This window comes from Varanus komodoensis, unplaced genomic scaffold, assembly GCF_004798865.1.
Source record: "Varanus komodoensis strain SLA01 unplaced genomic scaffold, ASM479886v1 scaffold110, whole genome shotgun sequence".
NCBI classification, from domain to species: domain Eukaryota; kingdom Metazoa; phylum Chordata; class Lepidosauria; order Squamata; family Varanidae; genus Varanus; species Varanus komodoensis.
This window is the reverse complement of record NW_025335318.1, coordinates 1,100,910-1,111,285: the sequence shown is the minus strand read 5'-3', so window position 1 is coordinate 1,111,285 and position 10,376 is coordinate 1,100,910.

Below are 10,376 nucleotides of genomic sequence, written 5' to 3'. Positions count from 1 at the left end.
TAAGGGCACCTAATGAGTTCATGGCAAAGATGACATTTGGCTTAGGGATTTCCTGATAGACTGCCAGGTCTTTAAGCCCCGACTGTGCTACACTAGCTGTGTGACCTTGGGCATTGTTATTTCAGCCTAAGCTACATTTACAGGATTGTTACAGCAACAAAATGAGTCAAAGGAGCATTTCCCTGTTTTATGGCAGGAAAAACATATTAAACAGCATCTCCCTACCAGCTGCCAACATTGACTAACAAGCACACACTTTTAAGTCTATCTTTTGACAAGAGATTAATTTTTCTCACATATAAAATCCTACTCTTAGCTTTGTCAGGATGCGAGGGAGCCTGGAACTTCATCTGACAAGGAGCAGTTTTCTTTACTACAACGTATTTTCTCAGGACTTACATCAAACTGTTTATTCTGTTTTGTAAAACTCAATAAATGTTGACTGTGTTGTAGCGGACTAGGGATGGGGACGGTATAGCCCTCCAGATGTTGTTCGGTTTGCACTGCAATATCTCAATACCATCAATAGTCATCTCATACAATATCAAATTTCCATAAAGGTGATTGCGAGACTCTTAAATACCATTTATCACATGCAATTAATACATGCAACTACATGTACACACAATTTCAGATGTGTAGGAGCTGCACCTTATGTGATACAGCCCTCTGCATTAAATTTCACACACACACACAGCAGAAAATCTACTGAAAGTCTTGTATATGCAAACACTTATGGAAGAAGTCACAAATAGAAGATGGTGTAGCCTGTTTCTTTGTGCACCACAAAGGAATTGGTTAACCCTGAAGGTTCCACAAGAAGCTTTGGTGTTCTTGCTGCAGCAGACTGAAATGGCTAGCCCTCTGGAAATTGCTCCTTCATGCAGGGTGTCCGTGGGGAGTACATTTAGCCCAATGCAAGGGCTTCCTACTGCCTCAGCACCACCACCGCCACCTTGATGAATTAGAGCAAAAGTCCATGGTCCAGCATCTCATTTCCCTTAGTTGACTCTTGGAAGGTGGTGAGCAAAACATGAGGGCAACAGCCATCTCCTGTTCTTGCCACACACCATGCAAGCAGTCCCAGAGACACACTGTCTGTGAAGCAACCTATTCTCAGCTATTCATAGTATCCCTTTGTAATGCCTTTTAAGTTCATGAACATCCCCAGAACTTCAAGCAGCAAACCCCATAAACTATGTGTTTGAAGTACAATTCAAGATGCATATTTTGACCTTGGAAGTCCTAACTGGCTAGCGTTCTGCATCAAGGATGGGGAATATGTGGCCCTTCAGATGCTGTTTGATTGCATCAGCCCTAACCAGTGTAGCCGATGGTCAGGGTTAGGGATGATGAGAGCTGAAGTTCCACATGAACAGCCTCATGTTCTCCATTGCTGCTCAGCACAGGCGTGTTTGTTACGTTCCATCATTCATCATCCTCAAGGTTAGGAGAAAAAGAGGAAAGATGACATGTTCCAAATGTTTCTCTAATTAATTCCATACAATCCAATAGACTTTATCCTCTGAAATGCAGAGGCAGAGGCTGGTCTGGGCATGTCTTGGGAATAAAGGAGGCTGAAGGGAGAACTGAGCAGGTGCTAACCATCTCATCCTATTTTTAAAGAGTTTAAAGATGTGTCATCGCTCTGTCTGACACTTGAGCCATGGTTACAGTTCCTCATCAGAAACAAGATTATTTTAATGAGAGATCTACAAAGAGTGTCTTTCACCTTTAAATTGCTCCTTCATGGTTGTGGTGGACAACTGTCCATAGAGTAAGGTAGAAGAGCAATTTGATCAGCAAACAGCATTTTTGTCAAGGTGCCAAGAATGACAGAAACTCCTTGAGTCACTACCATTTTACAGTCTTTCTATGCACATTCCAGTAGATTTTCTATTTATCTTTAACGTTCCAAACCCCCGACATTTTTTTCAAATAAGCAGAACTTCAGTTAAACAATAGCTATGGCAAAACATATTTATACAGCACTTTCAATGTACGCAGTTCTTTGTATACAGTATTTGAAAAATCATGACAACAGCCTCGCAAGGTATCTCACTATCTTTGCTCCCTAAAGGTGAAAAAACAGTTTGAGGAGGATGTTTTTGAGCTGGGAAATGACCAGAATGAAAGGGGTTAAAAGCTTCTCTCTATCCACCCCTGCTGAGCCTCAGCTTGCAATCTGGCCAGACAGCTTTTGGCTTTTCTTTAAACTGGGGCACAGAATTCTATGCATTGTATCATTTCCAGAGTATGTGTTGGGGATAGGGAGGTCTTGATAAAGGCCACCTAGAGAAGTCATGGCAAAGACAAAAATGAAGACTCCTTGGGCTCATTTCTCAGGCTCTTCGGCTTCCGTGGTATACCCACTAACCTGCAATGAAGTCCCATTAAACTTGGGAGAAGACATGTGCAGGATTTAGACTTAGCATGAGCTCCTGCACTTGCTCTCAAATGTTTGTGCATCTTTTAAATGCAGCTCATAGATAGGGGCAGGCATTTCTTGAAAAAGCAGAGTGAGGGAGGCATGAAGAGATGTCAGTATTTCTACTTAATATGGATCTAGTATCAACAGAATATGCTAGAGGTTAAGCAGCCTTGGAAAAGCAAGCTGTATTTGAATTTGCAAAGCTAGGCCAGATCTATAGCAATAAACTGCTACTTCCAAATGACACCCAAGAAGGAAGGAATGTGTGTGTGTGTGTGGGGGGGGGGGGTTATATTGAGCTCTTCCTAAGTAGCACAGAGAAGGAAAAGGAGTAGCAAACATGCACACAGCAAAGGCAAGACAGAGTTTTCAGTAAAGGGCTTTGAAAATTGGCACCTTTGGCCTTTCCTACTTCCTTGAATTTCATGAGATCCGATCTCTGCCGTTCATGGTTACCCATTCATGCCCAGATCAATGATCTTATATGGAACATGCAAATATACCCAAACAGTTGCATCAGTGTTCCTCAGAACTGAGAGACTTACCCAAGAGAAAGATATTTATTTATTTATTTAAAATATTTCTATGCCGCCCCCATCGCAACAAAGCCTCGGGGCGGCTCACAACATAATTAAAAATATATAAATACCACTAAATACAATAAAGTTTAAAAAACCCCAGTAACATCTCTGCTAAAAAAATTAAAATCCTATAAATGCATAATAAATTAACAATTAAAATAAGCTTTAAATAAAAAGGTCTTAGCCTGGTGCCAAAAAACAAATAACGATGGTGCCAGGCAGACCTCTCTGGGTAGTGCATTCCATAGGTGGGGCACCACCACAGAGAAAGCCCTCCTCCGGGTACTTCGCCTCCTAATCTCATTCCCGGAGGGTTCCCGGAGAAGGACATCTGTTGCCGATCTCAAGGGGCGGGAGGGCATATATGGACGCAAGCGCTCCTTTAGATAACCAGGTCCCAAGCCGTTGAGGGCTTTATAGGTCATAACCAACACCTTGAATTGGGTCCAGACTTCAATCGGGAGCCAGTGAAGCTGATGGAGAACTGGGGTTATATGAGAACAACGCCCATATGTGAAGGTATCACACCTGAAAACTTCAGACTGGGGGTCAGCAACTCAGTACTCTCCAGAAAATTTGGACTTCAACTTAGACCAGTTATTTTGCATGCAAAATAGATCAGTAGCATGGTTCATGCCCAAAAGCAGAGCTGACCAAAAAGCAAAGCTTTGGGTGTGGTCTTTATAGGTTATAGATTGGCAAGCAGTTCTGACTGTCCATGTCCGTGTGCTTTCCAGTTTCAGATTGGCCAGTCCTGGCCTTCCCCATCATGGCAGCTTCAAAGTATCATCACTAAGGTCTTGGGGCTTAGGTCTTTTACTGGTACCTTTCTGAAAAATGTTGCCCATGATATTTGGGGTCTCATCAGGTGCTCCTCTGTGCTAGCTTGTGGTGTGGAGTTAGCTGAAATTTTCTGATAACTGCTTCCCCTTAACACTTGCGGTTGTGCTATGTGCTACCTTCCAAACATCTGGGTGGTTTCCTCTCCACACTTGTGGTTAACTGGCTCTTAACTGATCCATAGCTTAGACACACAGAGCTTAGGAGCACAGACCAGGAGCTGCTTTCAACAGCCCCAAAGCTATTGCTAAGGCAGGCTACCCAGAGGCCTTTGGGCCCATAGTCTGGCCAAGCCCATGGTCACTGGGTCACAGAAATGGTCTGTGTATGGCCTGCTTGCAAGTTATAGCAAGCAAGGATCATTATAGAATGGCTGGCCTTTTTCTAACACTGGGAGCCCATGAATAAGCAGAAGAGTTGCCCGTTATCCACTAGAAATGAGTTGGAAGGGAGCATTCCCTGGAATGGTTCACATCTAATTGTGCCCTAAAGTCTTAAGGGGTGTGCAGAATGAGGTGAAGGGGGATAAGCCCAAACTGCATAAGGAGATGTGGCACCTGCTCTCCTTACTGGGAAAAACAGACCACTGGGAATGTGAGCAAGGCAAAGGGACAGATGCGATCCCCCACCCCTGAAACCACCCTGCCCACCTCAAATTAGCAGAATGGTGTTAAGGGCAGGGGGGAAGAGATTGCTAAACAACAGGCTGCTATTCTGTTGGAAATGGGTCAGGATCTTTTCTTTCAGATGTGTGGAAAAGCTGTGCTGATCTCATTCACAAGATCTGGCCATTGCCTATTTCTGTCCCTTTTTACTTAACACTGCAAATGAGCCTGGATAGAGGAAAGATACGCCTGACAGAGATAGTGTGGGGGAAGGAAATGGTATGGAGACAGGAAGGACAGAAAGGAAGAAATGTAAGCAAAATATTTATAGCTAGTCTAACTGTAACAATGAGGGGATGTAAGAAGCAGAGAATCCTTGCTTAGATACAGCGGAACTTAAGAAAAGAGCAAGTGCGATTCCTGTATCTCCTTCCACTCAGGGCTCAGTAACAGGCACTTCTGCACAAACATGCAAATCATGGCTCAACCACGTTATCCTTCACAGGATTTCCCACAGGTCAGTAGAGTGCAAAAACTTTCTGCAGAGAACAGATTGAAGCAAAGGTTAATAGCCTTGCTATGCAAGGCAGGCAAGGGCACTCGTGGAAGCCAGTGGGAACTCTGCAAGGCACTCACCCCTGCTGTGCTAACAGCAATCCCTCCCCACTTCATTTTGCTCAAAGCTCAAAGAAAAGAGTCGCAAGATGGCACAGGCCAGAGGCGAGGGAAAGCTTGCAACTTGTCATCCGCTACCTTGCACACAATAACCATTACAGGTTTGTGACAGTCATGCAGTCACGACTTTGCACTGCTGTGCAAATAAATGTACTAGCTGGAGTCACCGCATTTTCCTAGGATGCATATATTATAGCTACCACGTGCGGAAAATGCCATATGGCTGGAACAGAAGAGTAACTTGAAGAGAAGGCTTGTTGATTCAGTTCAATCGATCAGACGTGTAACTGGCTGCCTTCCATCACAGGGGCAAACAGTAATGTTTGCAAGGTAGTAGTGCATTGCATCTACCAGACAGAGTTGATGAAACGGATGGAGCCCTCAAACAAAGCAGAGCTGGCTACTTTGTCCACAGGCTACAGCTAGACAACATCTGAGGTTTTTTAAATTTATGGCAGTGTTTTGAATTTAGATTGAAGCAGGCAGGCACCTGTATTTCTTAAGTCCTGAAGCTGCTCTAAGAGTCCATTGGGCAGCAGTTTATAAATATCAGTGACCTACTGCAAACATTATCAGCTCACACATTACCATTTCCAGCATTGCAAGTTAACTCTGTATCTAGAAATCTCATGAGTCCATGTGGCTAAGTGTTATCACACCTGCCGTCATAACCAGAATCTGTTCTGCCGGACCTGGAAATCCTGGCATGACTTGAGCCCAACTCCTGAATGAAAATGTAACATTGGAGATAAGGTGAAATAAATTCATGATGCTAAAGGCATAAAAAAGCAAGAAGAAATTAAAATTCCTGATGCTCTACAAAACTTCTCACAAATGATCCATGAAGACAGGAAATAATAATTGCACAAATGTTTAGACTGTATCAGTGGCTGCTGAGAAGCTGGCAAAAGAATGGTATAATTTTGGGAGAATCTATGAAGTTATGCACGGAAATGGGTGGAGGAGGCTGCAATTATACTATTGAATGTTTTCAGGCCCAGAAAACATCCTTGCTTCAGTTTCAAATTGCTCCCTTTCTCTGCAGCACCAGGATATTGAACCTCTTTCAGCTTGAAGACTGAATTTCATTTTGGAGACACTCTTAGAGCCTGCATTCCAGTAGTGGATGGGACTGAGATATGACAGATGCCAGTAAATGCTCACACAAACTGCTTCCTTCCGTTATCTAAGCCTTAGAAGAGGCATTTTGACCATTTAGAATTAGGAAAAAACCTGCTGAAAAACTGGGAAATAAGTGACAAATGGCGTGGTCCCTTGAGAAAAACTAAAGGGACAACAGAATCTGGACAACCTAGATTTGGTCCCCAGGCCTCGGCTTCTGCATTCTCACCTAATGTGCTGCCCACCAGATGTTCTGGACTACAACGACCGCAATTCTCACCATTGGCCAAACTGGTTGGGACTGATTAGAGTTGTAATCCAAAACATCTGGAAGACACTAAAATAGGGAAGGCTGCAAGGTGCTTGTCTTTAATGGCTTTCCCCCAATTCCTTAGTTTGATTTGTAAATTCCCAGGGCAAAGCTCATCAGCTCTCAAGCTAAATCAAAATTTTAGAGTGTGGGGGCTGCAAAACACAGTACACATGTACTTAATAGCACCATGTCTCATAAAACTGATCCAGCTTATGGCACACTTGCTCTTGCCACAGATTTGCACGTCCCCAGCAAAAATCCACATTTCAGCTGCAATATACAAAAGGATCAGGGACATTCTAAAGATCCTTCCAGACCAGTGGCTCTTAGTGCCACTCAATCATCATTCTTCTGCTAGAGGCTATGTGTAGAATTACAACTGACTTGCCTCATTTAAGGGCTACAAGCACTTGGGCCTGTGCCTCCTGCTCTGTTCCCCCTGCATTAGTGCACGATACAGCCTTGTGGACAAGGAAAGGACAACATGTCTGCCCTTTTCATTTTTAAGCCCTTTCCCAAAACAATTCTGAGCCATGTTTTAAATCTAAAACTTTAAATTTCTGTTCTATTGACTAGACTTCTACTTATTAAAATAATTTAAATTTAAATATAACAGAGCATGATGCAAATGACACTAACCAAAGATTTTCATATCTGCTCTAGAACACCTTTTAAGTATCAATATCCAAATATTTCAATAGCTGAAATATCCATTTAATTATCAGCATCATGAAAGGCAGCTTTGCATGTATATGAGACCTAAAAATCTAATATAGATCTGGTAAACAGTGCAAATTGTCTGCCATATTTTGGTTTATACATGCCTGTTCGAAAGAGGATAGGGGGAAGAAAGAAAATTTAAGGTATGGAGGATGTGAAAACTGACACAAGTAGTTAAACCTTTTCGAAACATATTGGAAACTTTTGATACAATGTTAGTAAAATTAGGCAAACTAAGGCTTTGAACCCAGTTTTTCTGAAATCCTTGTAATATTCCATAAATGAGAATACTGGAATATATACTGGAATCTGAATGATTGAAAAAAAAAAGTGGGCTGGAAACAGTTGCTTGCGATTTTCCCCCAAATATCTGTAGCCTCAGTGACAAAGATGTAGCTTTCCCTTCAGCAATATAAACCAGCAGAGCAAGGGTGGAGCACCAGCTGCCTGCAGATGATTCGATTACAAGACCTATTATCTCAAACAACTGCTCATGATGACACGAATTGACAGGAGTTTCAGTATTACAACATCTGGAGGGCCACTGGTTTCCCATCCCCTGGCTTATTTGCACTTCTGTTTAATACTGGAACTCTCTTTCACTTTGATTTCTAGTGCAAGGTATATATTTCAACCACAGCCAAGCATGCTCCATTGTCTGAAAAGAATGCTTGCTAGAAACATTCGGTTTAAAAGCAAGACTACGGGCTGCTTGGTTTGTCTTGGCTGTGTAGCAGAGCCCCTTTTCCTCCCAGCGTGTCCTGCTGCCTTGGCTTCTCCTGCTAGTCTGCTGCATCCAAAGGCGGAACAAGGTGGCTGTTCGCTGCTAGTTTAGCAAGTGCCATAGTGGCCTCTGGTGGCCGCAAGTCATAGCTTCAGGGCACCCTACAACTGAGAGGCATGCAAAATGGCATTACCTAAGAAGCCAATGAAATCTTTCAGTGCAGCTTTTCCAAACGGGATCACATTGGGAGCACTTAAGTGAAGGTGTGTGGGATCAAAATGTGGCTCTGTAGCATACTGGCATGCGCCAAACAGAGAGAACATACATTAAGCTGCTAACCTACATCTCTGAGTGTCCAAGTTCAATGCCTCATGCCTCTTATCAAACTGGCTGATTTGGAGCAAGAGTAAGCATTGCTACTGCCCACAGACCAGAAAAAAGCCACGGGAACGCTGCTTCCATGAACCTAGGTGAACAAGAGTGCCCATCATTCCATCCTGGGCTTCTTTTGCCTGCAGAGCCCAGAGAGATCCTATAGTACACAGCAGTACCAATCGGAATGTCCCTTTAGAGCGGGTGGTGCTGTGCATGTGTAGCTGAAAACTGGGGAGATTCAGACATGCGCAGGACTGGTGCACATTTGCACTCTAGGGATGCGCTTCCTAACGATATTGCAACTGCATTAAATTTCTCAAGGACTTGAGCCCTACTATTCCTGTGGAATGTCTTGTACTTGCAGTTGTACTTGTAGGTTCTGCAGATGCACTGGAAGGCCAGTTAAACAGGAGAAGATGCATGAAATGTACATTTTAAAAATGAAAGAAGCCAGACTTCCCCCCTGCTACTTTCCCCTGGCTCTGCGGTACCTGCAACACACGTTTACCAACAGTTCCATGGACGATTTAGCCAACACTCTTGCCCCTTGTACCGTGCTTTAGATAAGCTATCCGCCTTTAAGAATGATTGTTTTTCAAAGCATTGCTTGTACCTGTAAGTAATTAAGAGTCCATTCATTCCTTTAGCAGAGGAAGTGGAACAGAACGATATAATTTAACTGTGCAAAACTCAGGGGCACATAGAATCCATGATATTACCAGTAAGTGTGCCAAACTAGCAGAAACAAATTTCCCCAATCTCAGTCCTAGGAAGGATTTGATCCGTACAAAGGGGACCAACAACAAAATGTGTTCCTGTTCAGTGTTCTTTCCAGCCAGTATACCCACTTCCAATCCCTCCTCCCCAATAAGTCAATACTCATATGGATGTGTCCCCTCCACCAAGTTCACTTGGTACAGAAGGGGACAGTTTGTCTACTGATGATACGAACATATCAGCCCAGTGTGATTTCACCTGTACTGGTTACCAACTGAAGTCTGGGCTTAGGCTAACATATAAAGCCCTGAACAGCTTAGGCCCTGGATATCTAAAGGCATGTCTTCTCCCATATACACCCACCTGAACCCTTAGGATCATCTATGGAGATCCCCCTTTGTGAGTCACCACTGAAGAAAGTGAAGAGGGTGGCTATGAGAAGGGCCTTCTCGGCTGTGGCGCCTCACTTGTGGAATCAGCTCCCCAGAGAAGTATGCCTGGTGCCAACCCTGCATACTTTCCAGCACTGGGTTAAAACTTTATTTTCCCACCATTTGAATTGTTGCCTTGCTAGTTTTATATTGGCTTTTAAATTGTCTGGTGCATGTGGAATAACATTATTTATTGTACTGTGTTGTTGTTGTATAGGCCTGCGAACATTTGATTGTACAGAGATGTTTTTATTGCAGGCATATCTGCTTCAAATGGTTTTAATTGTTGGCTTTTGTATATTTTAATTATATTGTGTAAAGCATTTTGTGAGCTTTATGCTAATCAAATAGTATATAAATGCTTTAAATTAAGGGTTATTTTCTAATGCACTGCTTTTGGTTTTCTAAGCTTCTGAAAAACTTCAACCCTGCTGATATCTCCCACCTGTGCATGTATTTTGACCACACAAGGATGTATACTCAGATAATGAACATTAGATTAGAGGACATGAATATGGTAAACTGCTCTTTCAAAGTGCAGCGGTTATTTTTATGTACATCTGTACCACCAAGAGGTATAGTAGCGTTTCTCCTCAAAGTTATCTTCCCTTTGATTCATGGTGAAAGCTAAGCTAGAAAATTGGGTTTTGCCTTCTAATGTTTACATCAGTTTAAGGAACAAACCGCTATGTATTATCCTGTCCACTTAGAAGGAAAACATTCTCCAGCAGCATTTCGCTGTAACCCTTGCTGTCTGATCATCTCAAGGGTCTGTTGCCAAGTAACAAGGTTTGACTCTTGATACAAATCAAAGGATTGCATGCAAGCACACAATAACCACA